Raw genomic sequence first — 13,937 nt, 5'->3', positions numbered from 1 at the left:
CCAGTATCGTGCATCGAACCTGGACTGGCAACTCATTTCATACATGATATTTTACATGTTTCAATGCCATTCTCCCAAATCTTCCCACCCTCTTTCTTAAGTAACTATATTGATGTGGCACAGTAAAAAGGAATTAAGTGATTATTATGGGTTGAATTGTGCCCCCTCAAAGATATTTTGAAGCCCTAAGCCACTGGTTAGGAATATGACCTTATTTGGATATAGGGTCCATGCAGATACAATCAAGTTAAGATGAGGTTATTAGGGTGCCGTCATCCAACATGACTGATATTCTTGTCAAAAACGCAGAAGAAACACAAGGAAGATGGCCATGTGAAGACAGAGGCAGAGACTGGAGTCTTAATGTACTGACAAGCCAAGGAAAACATCGAGGATCAATAGCAATACCAGAAGCTAAGAGAAAGGCATGGAACAGGTTCTCCCCAGAGCTCCAGGGATAGCATGGCTCTGCCAACACATTGATTTCAGACTTCTAGTTACCAGAACGTGCAACAATAAATTTCCTTCTTTCTTTCTGGTCGCACAGTATGTTGGATCTTAGTTCCTCAACCAAGGACTTAGCTCCCCCTACAGTGGAAGCTTGGAGTCTTAACCACTGGCCACCAGGAAAGTCCCTAAATTTCTACTGTTTTACGTCACTCAGTTTGTGGTACTTTATTATGGCAGCCCAAAGAAACTAAAACAATGTTATAAATATGACAAAATGTAAGCAAGCAATATAACCCTATTAGCTCCCATTGCAGTACTACCATGCCAACTGAAACACATTATGTAATTAAATAAGGGCATCTGTTTAAGGGTTTCCCAGGTGGCACAGTGGTAAAGAACCTGCCTGCCAATGCAGGAGACACATAAAGATGTGGGTTTGATCCCTGCATTGGGGAGATCTCCTGGAGAAGGGCATGGCAACCCATTCTAGTATTCTTGCCTGGAGAACTCCATGGATAGAGGAGCCTGGTGGACTACAGTCCATAGGATTGCACAGACACAACTGAGCACACACACACACACACCTGTTTAAAACTCAGAAGACATATGTTTTTAGAATTTCATCTATGACATCTTCGCTGATTCATCCACTCAAAACCCTAGTATAGAATGACTACTCTTTGTGCCCTCAGTATATATCTTCTAAATAATCTGAAGACCCAAGTTGTACTAGAACAAGACTGAATAATGACTGCATGTGTGTATGTTTATAGGTGTACCTATATTGTTAGAATGAAGGTCCTTTATGGCAAGGGCTCTGCCCTATCACATTTGTATTCCCAATTCCTAAAGCAATGAGTGACACAGTAGTGCTTAATCAACGTTGGGCAAAAGAATGAATGTTGAACCACCTCTATTTGGTCACAGCTGGCACTATTCCACATTCTACCCACCACCTCCAATGGACTCTTGAAATCACTGTGAGTAGTAAAAATTGTTAATATGCCACTGTGACCAGAAAATGTGACCAAAATAGGAAATATATGCATATTATGTAAACAGTAAAACTCAAATCACATTTCAAAAATATGATTCATAAAATTTTTCATAGTAATATAATAAAAATCTTATGTGTGCTAACCCAAAACACCATCATAATTTAAAATTTATCTTAAGATTCTCTCTTTGCTCATTATGTGTAGAAATATTTTAAGATTTTTTCATCAGTTGTTTCTTGGCCCTATAGAAGATCCAGCATAGAGATCTCATCAAACTAGCAACATTCTCCCTGACCCAATGGAGGTCAATCCCTCTTACAATGATCTTAAAGTATTAGTTAGTTCCCTGTTTAGAAACAGCATTTTGATTTACAAAATTGTAGTATCTTAAAAAAGGTATCTACATAAATATAACATAGTATTAAAAAGCTGAATTTTAAAAATCTACTTGCCTTCAACAAAAGGGGTATATTTTTAAAAAACAGATTTTTAAAATTCAGTTTTTATACTATGATACATTGACACAAAAATTCAACTTTTAGTCAAATTGTTAATTTATACTACTAGGTTCTTCAAACCATGAAGCATATTTTCATTTAAGTTAAATGGTCAACAGAACATTTTTGAGGTTAATTACATTCAATAAAATCAAAAGTTCTCTCCCTAAAATTAAGCACTGCTGCTAAGTCGCTTCAGTCGTGTCCAACTCTGTGCGACCCCATAGATGGTAGCCCACCAGGCTCCTCCATCCCTGGGATTCTCCAGGCAAGAACGCTGGAGTGGGTTGCCATTTGAGCCACTCAAATAACTGAATGGCATTAAGGAGCACTTAGCCCATAAGCTCAGTCAATAACATCAACTTATTAATACTGTTGACTACAATATATGCTTGATCATGAAGCCTACTTCTGTAAATACCTGAAAGGCCATGCTGAGAATCAACAAAGGGAGTATCAATTACATGTTCTACACTTAATTTAGAAAGTCATAGTAATACTTAAATTTGAGCCCAGACCTCCAATCTTTGCCAAACTGTTTATAATAATTAACTCCGCAGGTATAGTTCTCTCAGAATGGACCCACAGTAAGGTATTCCGTCATCTTTTCTTCAATAAATCATGAGACTGTGCTCCCTCAAAGAAGGTTTTTTTTTTTTTTGAATGAAGAATACACAGATTTGGGGCTCAAGAATTCACTTAAGATCATAAGAAGGTTCAAAATCACTAGTATCCCCTCTTCCATTTTGCTGAAAACTGTTCAGTACTTAAGACAATTTATAGTGCTTGTTAATCAAGTCTTTGATTCAAAAACAAACCATCTATAGCCCAAACTGTAGATCCACAGCATAGATTAATACTGTTTATGCTTATTCAGAGTCTATTAATAGATAAAAAAATCTATGCTAAAATCAGAATAGGCAGAAAGACAAAATCTCATGATGGATACCAACCCAATATTTAATACAAATAAGGGTTTTCCTTTTTAAAAGAGGAGAAAAAAGAAGCCTATTATTCAGACTGTGAATACTTTAATACGTTTATCCTTTAAGACCCTTTTCTGTGTACATGTATACATGCACATTATAAATATTTCTAATGAGGACTTATATGGCATTTTTATAATTTGCTTTTTTCTACTTAAAAATATATCATAAGCATCTCTCCACATCGATTTTTATATAGATTAGAGCATTATTTTAACTGGATGACTAGTATCTGACTATATGAATCTATCATAACCTCAATTTCATATTGCTGAACATGAATTTTAAATGTATATTTTTAAAAAGAGAAAATACACACATGATCAAATTCGAGAGGTACAAAAGTTGCATCCATTCCACCCCTGTACCTTAAACCTCCAGTTCCCTTCCTAGAAGCAATCACTCTTACCAGTTTCTCCCACATTCCTCCAGAGATGTGTTACAGCATTTTAAAAAACAAAAATGTTAATATACACACACACAGTTATGCACCTTCACTTCCAGGCTTTTCTAAAGCTAACAATTTTTTTACTATTATAAAATATGTTGGACTTAATGTCCTACTGTTCATTTGCATTTTTTAAAATGTGGGCAATACTGTGTGACATGCAGGATCTTAGGTTCCTGACCTGGGATTGAACGCCTGCCCCCCTGCACTGGGATTGTGGAGTCTTAACTACTGGGCCACCAGGAAAGTTCCTGTTTGTTTTTAACATCAATATTAAAGTGATCTCACACAGCAGTGTGTCCTATCACCACTTATTTTTTATCTATCTTGTTTTCGACTAGGAATAGTCTTAAAGCTTGAAAGCTCATATTAATCTATGGAAAAAAAAAAGAACATCTCAGCAGAAAACAAAGTTACAAGTAGCAAATACTAATGGCCAACAAACATGCAAAAATGTTAAATATCATGAGTGATCAAAGAAATAAACATTTCAAAAGATACCATTTTTGTACATTCTGGCAGAGATTGCCACCACTAACAATAAAAATCCAGCGGATGAGAAGATAAAGGACAACAGTCATTCTTGTTGGTGGAACTAAAAACTGGTACACCTTTTCTAGAGAGCAATCTGACAATACATTCTAAAAGCTTTAAATACATGGTTACTTTCTGAACCAGCCATTCTAGTACTAAAGCATTAACACTAAGGAAATGATCAAGGATGTTTTTTAAAAATATGTATATGAGGATGTTCAGTACAGCAATATTTATTTAAAAAAAAAAACTCATTTCCAACAAAAGAGGACAACACTTTGTTAATGTAGATACTAGGCAACCTTTAAAAACTTAGGTTGTAGAATACTAATGTTAGGTCGTTAGAATAGGGAAAAGGAGTCCAAAATGGCAGCGGCTAAAAGACAAGGAAGGGAAAAGCCCGTGAAAATAGAACAAAGGAAGGTCAAAGAAAGGTCTGAGGAGGACCCAAGTGAGGACTTCAGGTAGAACAGCACTCCTGCCAATTTGCATAGTGCAGGCCCAGGGGGAAGAAGACACATAAAAGAAGGAGCCAGGTGCTCTCTCGAGCTCCCCCGCTGCCATCCCCCTGCCCTGCTTACACTCTTTCTCTCTCTCCCCCGCGTGCGAATGCTCTTTCTCTCTCTCTCTCCCCCACCCCCACACGTGTGCTCCTCCACTCTCATCTTCGAGGATGGATTCTCCTGCTATCTTCTAAATAAAACAGAGCTGTAACACTTATTTGTCTAAGAGCTATGACACGGTTTGTTCAAGACCCAAGAGCTGTGACGCGCTGAGGGCTTTAATGTCTGTCGCTCCAAATCATTGTGAAGAGACAAGAACCGAGAAGCATACACTTGCCTGACACTATTAAAGGACACAAATATGTGTTCATGATGTTGTATTAAGTGAAAAAAGCTTGTTATAAAACAATATTGTCTAATATAACCCCAATTATAAAAAATACCAATATATAAGGGGCTTCCCTGGTGGCTCAGTTAGTGAAGAATTCGCCTGCAATGCCGGAGACCTAGGTTCGATCCCTGGGTTGGGAAGATACCCTGGAGAAGGGAATGGCTATCCACTCCAGTATTCTGGTCTGGAGAATTCCATGGACAGAGGAGACTGGCAGGCTACAGTCCATGGGGTCGCAAAGAGTTGGACACGACTGAGAGATATACAAAGATTTAGGCTAAATTACATATTAAAACTCTACTGTGGTTATCTCTGGGTACTGGGATTACTGACTTTAATTTTCTTCTTTATGGTTTTCTTAATTTTCTAAATTTTATCCAGCAAATAGATTCTAATTAAAAGAAAAAAGCAGTTGGACTCTTGTCAAGGTCCTTTATACAATTGTGCCCAGCAGGCTGGGGGTGTTATTTGGCTATCTGCCATATGACAATGTTTCCTTCATCTGTGAATAAAATGGCATGGTAAGCTATCATTGGGAGAAGGCAATGGCACCCCACTCCAGTACTCTTGCCTGGAAAATCCCATGGATGGAGGAGCCTGGTGCGCTGCAGTCCATGGGGTCGCTAGGAGTCAGACACGACTGAGTGACTTCACTTTCACTTTTCCCTTTCATGCATTGGAGAAGGAAATGGCAACCCACTCCAGTGTTCTTGCCTGGAGAATCCCAGGGACGGGGGAGCCTGGTGGGCTGCCGTCTATGGGGTTGCACAGAGTCGGACACGACTGAAGCGACATAGCAGCAGCAGTAGCAGCAAGCTATCATTAGTGGGGCCTGCTATTGCAAGGTTTTGGCTCTTTTTTCACAGAAAATAATTTTTATAACTTATAACAAGGAGAGGGAAGAATGTGTTCTTAGGTCCTTATCTTTTTGCCTATTCTGAGAATTTGTCAACTTGCTACTTTGTAATATTATTGTCAATTATCAAGTTAAAAAAAAGGGTCCTTCCCTGGTGGTCCAGTGGTTAAAGAGTCCAGGCTCCCACGGGAGACGGCAAAGTTTGACCCCGGTTGGGGAACTAAGATCCTGCATGCTGTGGCAAGGCCCCCCCCCCCCAAAAAAAAGAGGATACAGGTCAACTCCCAGAGATAAAAGCAGTAACCAGGTTATGTACAAGTGGTTGGCTATGAAGACATGTCTTTTGGTCCACTGCCTGGGTAGCAGTAAATCACTAGCAGAGAAGGCTGAGAAACATTAGTAATAATAATACCTGATTGCTTATTGTTAACTTGAGTTGAAAAGAAAAGATTTCACTGAAAAATGTCTGAGTGATATCTACTGCTGGAGTTCTAAACTTGTTCACTTAATACCTTAAGAAAATAATTTTGGGCACTGGTAAGAAAGCAGTCTCCCCTGATCTTCAGCCAAAAATTTCCCTGAAATAATTTTTACAAAAGGGCAGCTCAGAATCAAGAACACGGAAAAGTAAAATCATTATATTTGACATTCAAAGGCAAAACTTATTCAACATAATTTACTTATATTTGTGCTAAGCAGGATAATAGAAATCACTTTTTCATTTTCAGATAAAGAAATTAAAGCATAAGGAAATTAAATGATTTGATGAAGGCCACAGAAACCAGAACTTATTCTATTTGATACTCGCTCAGACTTCCCTTTCACTTTTCACTTTGATGCATTGGAGAAGGAAATGGCAACCCACTCCAGTGTTCTTCCCTGGAGAATCCCAGGGACGGGGGAGCCTGGTGGGCTGCCGTCTATGGGGTCGCTAGGAGTTGGACACGACTGAAGCGACTTAGTAGCAGCAGCAGATAACTTATGCTGATAGAGTGATCAGGATGATACTGCTAAGTTGCTTCAGTTGTGTCCGACTCTGCAACCCCATAGACGGCAGCCCACCAGGCTCCACTGTCCCTGGGATTCTCCAGGCAAAAACACTGGAGTGGGTTGCCATCTCCTTCTCCAATGCATGAGTGAAAAGTGAAAGTGAAGTCACTCAGTCGTGTCCGACTCCTAGCAACCCCATGGACTGCAGCACACCAGGCTCCTCCATCCATGGGATTTTCCAGGCACGAGTACTGCAGTGGGGTGCCATGGTACTGGAAAAAATCAGATGGTTCCACAAATGCCATTCTGAGGGTTTTTTTGATAAATGACTTGGTGAATGGGTAGTAACTACCCTAAATCTTTCTCAGGATTAAGTATTCTCGTCCATGACCATGTTGGGATCACAAGCAAGTGCAGAAATAAGTTCTTGATAAAGGGCAACATCTTTTCTTTTTCCCCAGCAAAAATATTGTACTCTTTCTAAAAGCCACTCTGTTGTCTCTAAGCAAACATTTAGTAGGTTTGTCTTCCATTGGGATTGAGTTAAAAAATGACACAAAATGAAGGAAACGTTGCTACAGTGACTACAAGCCACATTAAAACAGTACAACACATTTAATGAATGCTCCATGTGTTTTAAACACTGTAGACCAATTTTCATTTCCCTCTACCTCATCATTTTAACTATATGCATTTTCTCTAACCTACTAAAACATGCTGAATTGAAACTAAGTTTCTAATCCTATTTGTTTCAAAGGTCAGAATTTAACCAGGAACCTGTGTGATTCCACAACCCATCCTCTTTTACCATGTTACCTCCGATAATAACTACAATATGTAATGTGCTTTATAATCTACAATTTTTTCATGTGTGGTAGCTAATTTAACCTACACATCCTACATCCATTTGAAATATTGGGAAACAGTGATTTTCTGACTGGTTGTTACTCATCAAAGATCATGTGGCCAGTGAAAGTGAAAGTGAAGTCACTCAGTCATGTCCGACTCTTTGCAACCCCATAGACTGTAGCCTACCAGGCTCCTATGTCCATGGGATTCTCCAGGTAAGAATTCTGGAGTGGGTTGCCATTTCCTTCTCCAGGGGATCTTCCCGACCCAGGGACTGAACCCCGGTCTCCCGCATTGTATGCAGATGCTTTACCATCTGAGCCACCAGGGAAAAACTGCAAACCCAGTGATTATGACCAATCTAGGTATAAGGATGCTTCCCTGGTGGCTCAATGGTAAAGAATCCATCTGCCAATGCAGGAGATGTGGGTTCAATCACTGGGTCAGCAAGATCCCCTGAAGAAGGGAATGGATGGCTACCGACTCCAGTATTCTTATCTGGAGACTTTTATGGACAGAGAAGCCTGGCGGGCTACAGTCCATCAGGTTGCAAAGAGTCAGACATGACTGAGCAACTAAACAATAACAAAAGGTATAAGGAAATTACTATTGGAATTATTTGTAGAAAGGGTAGTCCAGTAAGGTAAAAAATGTTAGGCTCTGTGCCCTTTCAAGTCTTGAAAAATTAGGTGGAGCCACAAAAAGCACATCACATAGCAATATATGCTGAGAAGTCTGTGTTATGAGGTCAACAAAATCATTACAGGAATAAGCATAAAAGTTCAAACCATATATAAGTATTTACAGATATACCAGAGAATACACAGTGGCACCAGCTTTGCGCAGTTTAGGACATTAGCTTTAACTCACTCAGTTCAACCTCTGTCTGACCATCTGAGTTCAAGCTATTCCCAGACAATGCAGGTAAACCTCGCTTTTTACCACAACCCATATTCTTGAAAATATTCATGTATTATAGAAGCAGATCAGAATGACAGTGAATCACATGTATCCATAACAAAGACTGGGTACCAATTATACCAAATAAAATCCCCAAATGTATCAAATAGCACAGCTACAACTATATCATAATTAAAAATAAAAGTCCATGCCAAATTCTACAAAATGGACATAAATATGCTTTTATCATACAAAGGACAACCTACTAAGTATATGCAGAGTAGATTAACATATAACTTAAGTTTGGCCTCAAGTTCTTATGGCAGATACATTTCTCTTATATAATATTCCAAATGCTCTTTTCATGCTTTGAAGTAAGTGGAACAAATATACTTTAAAATTTATGAAAAAGAAACATGGAGGCAACGAGGTTGAATGATTCGCTCACAATCCCTCAGCTAATCAGAAACAAAGTCAACACAGGAATTTAGGCTTTCAATCTAAGGCTCTTTCCACTGTACCACATGACCTCTAAGATGTGAAAATAATATTTGTTCCACTACTGTTTTTAACCTCCTCAAATCTACTCACACAATGACCTTAAACAGTGCTACAGATTACATTCTGTAATACTATTACCAGATTAGACCACAAAGTTTGAGACATGACAGCTCATGATAATCTCCCAACCTCAAGAGAACAAGGGCATCTATTTTGCCATATTCATCTTTGGGATTCTACCACATAGTACAATACCTGGCATATATTGTAGGTGCTCAGTAAGTTGTTTTTTTTTTTTAATAAATCAGCGGTTTTTTTTAAAATCTGTTAGTACCAGCTACCAGATTTAAATATGGGACCAAACAAAAACAGGAAAATATCATTATTTCACACTTGGAGTCTCTAAGCATTTATAATATAAACAAACGATTTACTAAATGAGTTAATGTTTATAACCAAATACAAGGGAACATTTATGTTAGTAAAATATTTCAAGCACAATACAAGTTAATGTTTACAACCAAATACAAGGGGAACATTTATGTTAGTTAAATATTTCAAGCTCTATACAAGTTAACTGAGTCATTAATTACAGTAATTCTTATCTAGTGAAATGACCTGACTTTTAGTCAGTGTTCCCTTCTCCCCCACCTCGTTGGAGTCATCGAATGCACTAGAAAGCAGTAAAATTACAGGTGTAGTACAAGGTGCACTGGACTAGGACCTAGACTCTAGTCCAAGCTCTGTTAATAATTAGATATATGACCTTGGGCAATTCACTTTTTTTTCTTGTGTCTTAACCTGGTAATAAAAACAAAAGAGCTGAACTACTAATCACCAGGGACCTTTACTGTCTTAATTTTTCTATATGATTTTTACAAAGATTTCTACGTTCAGAATTTTTTTGTGTCAAATTTGATATCCTGAATGTTATAATTTGTTAATTATTCAATAATTAAAAGCTTAGCACATTTTCCAAAACTACATAGACTAATAAAATACAATATCGTTACCTTCTTACATTAGGAGCAATAGGAGAAAACCAAAGATGAAATATGAGCATCAGATAATCAGGCCTGCTTTGCCAGTTGGGCTAACATGAACCTCTCTGGATTTTACAAATCACTGATACATAAATACATATGGGTATATAAATATATATACACATACCATTGATACTTGTTTATACTGATATACATACATGGGTGCAAACTTTACAACTTGTTTTTAGCTTTAAAATCAATACTTGTTCACGGTGAGAATTTCAAACAGTACCTTAGGTCACACGTGAGGTGCAAAATAAAAAGCCTCCCTCCAACCTCCAGAAGTAACCACTGTTAATATTTTCTTTGTACATCTTTCAAGAACTTTTCTGAGCACATACATCTAGATGTGTGTGTATGTATAAATCTTTTTAACTTCTTCAATGATGAAGAAAAATACCACAAGCACTGGCTTCATAAACATGTTAAATACACTTTAAGTAGGTAGCACAGTTGTATGGCACAAAGTGGTATATGCTTCAGAAATGTTCACTGAATACATCTTCATTGTCTTGATTGGAGGCTAAGTGGTGCAGTTGCACAGAAAGAGCAACAGCAAGGAATCAACTAGCATTAGGCAATCCATGAAATCTTCCTATGCCTTAGTTTCTGCTTTTGTAAATATCATGGGTGGACTAAGACCCCTTCCAGTTCTAAAGTGTGATAATTCTAAGATGGCTGTCACAGTATTCTCTTGAACTGGATATAACAAATGTTAAGTAAAAAAAGAGAGAAAAGAAACACTATAGAAACCTCCGACCTTACAAGAGTAAATTTCTCTGCCATTAACTATCATGGTAGCACATTTGTGACATAAGTAGTGATGCAATTATATCTGAAAACAAAGTAGTAGATTATTAAAACTGATAAGGTTTTTTTTACAAAGCTTTGATTGACGTTTTTCTTTTTTTGGAGGTGGAGAGGGCTGTTGCTTAGTGTCAGCAATAACCACTCTCCCTCCTCCCGATGAGAAAACAATTAAGTGTATTATGGAGTTAAAATAATGAAACTGAAAGTTAGACTGAATTTCGTTTTACTCACAGAATATGCTGGGGAGGTGACAAAGGTTGGAAAGAATTACTAGCTAATTTCCTCTTCCGGAAGGTCTTTGGCTTCTATTCTTTCTGTTCACATGCTCTTACCAGACACACTCCACCCAGCTCCATACCTGGCACAGGCATCAGATGGAGGGGGGCGGGGGGGGGTCCCCTTTGATCATTTTTTTAAGAAAGTTCTTTGACTCGATTTACCTTAGGGGTCACGGGGTTTGAGGAGGCACGCAGGCGGCCTGAAGCCACCCACGCCTTTCTTCGCCAGTCCCGGAACCTGGGCACGAACCCCGGGCGGGCCACTAGCGCCAGGCAGGGGCTGCCCTCCTGCCCTCCCTCGCAGCGCGGGGCCCAAGGAGAAGGAGGGGAGAAGAGAAGGGAAGAGAGAAGGAGAGGGGAGGGGAGAGAAGGAAAGGGGAGGGAGGCGGAAGCCCGTCCGGGCAGTACCCACCGCGCCAGGAGAGCCGGCCTAGATCGCCCGAGGCGCCCCGCGCGGTGCTGAGGGGAGGGTCCTGGAGGAGGGGCGGCCCAAGCCCCAATCTGGAAGTGCCAACTCCTCTCGGAGGCCAGGCCCCAGCCTAGAAGGAAACGGAAGTCCCTTCCTTTCCCTCACTCGCCCGCCCACCGCCCGGAGCAACCACGGGTCGGGGAATCCACAGTGCCTCCAAGCCAAGGCCTCAAAGAGACAAGGCACGCGGCGCAGCCCGTCAGTCTCCCGCCCGAGCCGCGCCGCCGAGCCCCTCAAAGTCTTCGGGCCTTCGCCCCCGCCGCGAGGCCAGCCTCCCGCTCAGTGAAGCCCCTCCTTCTTCCCCCTCCGCCATTTTCCAACTTACGCTTCCAGCCCTAGATTTGCGCTGAGCCAGCCCGCCCGCGGCTCCGCCGAGGTCCGGCCACTCCCTCAGGCTACCGGAGGCAACCGTCACAAACGAAGCCCTATTTACCCCACCTGCCCCTCCCCCGCCCCCCCACGACCGCCTGGAAACCAGAACCTGACAGAGAGGGCGCGCACGCGCAGTGGACATCTCGTAGTCCCCGCCCCCAGCTCCAGTGTTTCCTCTTTTGGCCTCGAGGTATTTTTTCCCACGGTTTTTACCTGCTGAGCCCTGGAGTGAAGGAGTAATAGAGGTAAAAGACTGAAAAGCTAGAGTGAACATGTCCAGTTCTTGCTGGAGACCACTTAATGTGCTTGGCGTGTGACTACTTCTTTGTTGTAATTTTGACAATCCTCTAAGGTAGGCACTCTCATGGTAAACCAATTTTAAGAGAGGAAGTTGAGGCCCAGAGATGCTAAGTGCCCCAATAGCACACAACTAATAAACAAGGGAACTGGGAGTAGAATATGACCTGTGTTCAAGAACTGAAGGTGAAAGGAAAAAGAAAGACACTCAATAGCGTAACAGGAGGGAAAGGGGCAGGGCACAGCCTTTGAAAGAGGCTGATTAGAGAACATAAACTGATTAGAATCAAATGGGTCTAAGATGGCAGAAGTGTTGAGTTCAACTAGACTGATCCTCAATCAGCAAACTAAATGACACACCCAGAGGTGCCATGACAGTTCCATGAGACCAAGAAGTGGGCTGTGGCCCAATTCCTAGAAATCTCTTCCCCTTCCCCCAAATAGCTGGAATAATCTTCCCACTCATTAACATACCCAGTGCATAAAAACTAACCAAGACACATTTTGTGGCCGCACTCCCTATCTGCAATGGCCCAAAGTCTGCCTGTGGAGTGTGCTTCTCTCTGAATCTGAGTAAATCTGCTTCTTACCTATTACTTGTGTCTCGCACGGAATTCTTTCTGTGATGAGACATCAAGAACCTGAGTTTCATTAGGTCCTGAAACCAAGTACCTTGGGTTTTGGCTGTGTTCAAATACCACCATATGGGTTCAAGTCCCGGTCTGAGGTAAATGGTTTCATCGGGAGTGAGAAAGGGATTGGGAAATTAAGGGAAAATGAACAAGGAAGAAGGAAAGCCAAAGGAAGAAAAACAAATCTACGCACATAAATTCCTGATCATAGCCTAAACTTACTGCAAATATGTTGTTCAGTTCAGTCGCTCAGTCGTATCTAACTCTTTGTGACCCCATGGGCTGCAGCACGTCAGGCTTCCCCGTCCATTACCAACTCCAGGAGCTTGCTCAAACTTATGTCTGTTGAGTCAATGATGCCATCCAACCATATCATCCTCTATCATCCCCTTCTCTTCCTGCCTTCAATTTTTCCCCATATCAGGGTTTTTTCCAATGAGTCAGTTCTTCACATCAGGTGGACAAAGTACTGGAGCTTCAGTTTCAGCTTCAGCATCAGTCCTTCCAATGAATATTCAGGACTGATTTCCTTTAGGATGGACTGGTTGGATCTCCTTGCAGTCCAAGGGACTCTCAGGAGTCTTCTCCAACACCACAGTTCAAAAGCATCAATTCTTCAGTGCTCAGCTTTCTTTATGGTCCAACTCTCACATCCACACATGACTACTGGAAAAACCATAGCTTTGACTAGACGGACCTTTGTTGGCAAAGTAATGTCTCTGCTTTTTAATATGCTGTCTAGGTTTGTCATAACTTTTCTTTCAAGAAGCAAGTGTCTTTTAATTTCATGGCTGCTGTCACCATCTGCAGTGATTTTGGAGCCTAAGAAAATAGTCTGGCATTGTTTCCATTGTTTCTCCATCTATTTGCCATGAAGTGATGGGACCATGAATGTTGACTTTTAAGCCAGCTTTTTCATGTCCTCTTTCACCTTCATCAAGAGGCTGTTTAGTTTCTCTTCGCTTTCTGCCACAAAGGTGGTTTCATCTGCATATCTGAGGTTACTGATATTTCTCCCAGCAATCTTGATTCCAGCTTGTGCCTCATCCAGTCCAGCATTTCACATGATGTACTCTGCATATAAGTTAAATAAGCAGGGTGACAATATACAGCCTTGATCTACTCCTTTCCCA

General features: G+C 40.6%; 1 protein-coding gene across 4 annotated transcripts in view; it reads right to left on the bottom strand.

Annotated features, from left to right (window-relative positions):
• LOC102404023 (X-linked inhibitor of apoptosis) overlaps positions 1–11,984 on the bottom strand; it is a 40,311-nt gene extending 28,327 nt beyond the window's left edge. Inside the window, exons 1-2 of one of the 4 annotated variants that reach the window (XM_006065002.4) lie at positions 11,829–11,984; positions 11,447–11,573 (exon numbers count right to left, since the gene is read on the bottom strand). The gene's annotated coding sequence lies outside the window, so the exon portion shown is untranslated. The other 3 variants (XM_006065005.4, XM_025276733.3, XM_025276732.3) reach the window with 3 other exon arrangements.
• Between the last annotated feature and the right edge of the window lie 1,953 nt (positions 11,985–13,937).

Source organism: Bubalus bubalis, chromosome X (genome assembly GCF_019923935.1).
Source record: "Bubalus bubalis isolate 160015118507 breed Murrah chromosome X, NDDB_SH_1, whole genome shotgun sequence".
Lineage (NCBI taxonomy): Eukaryota > Metazoa > Chordata > Mammalia > Artiodactyla > Bovidae > Bubalus > Bubalus bubalis.
This window is presented reverse-complemented; position numbering and strand designations above follow the sequence as displayed.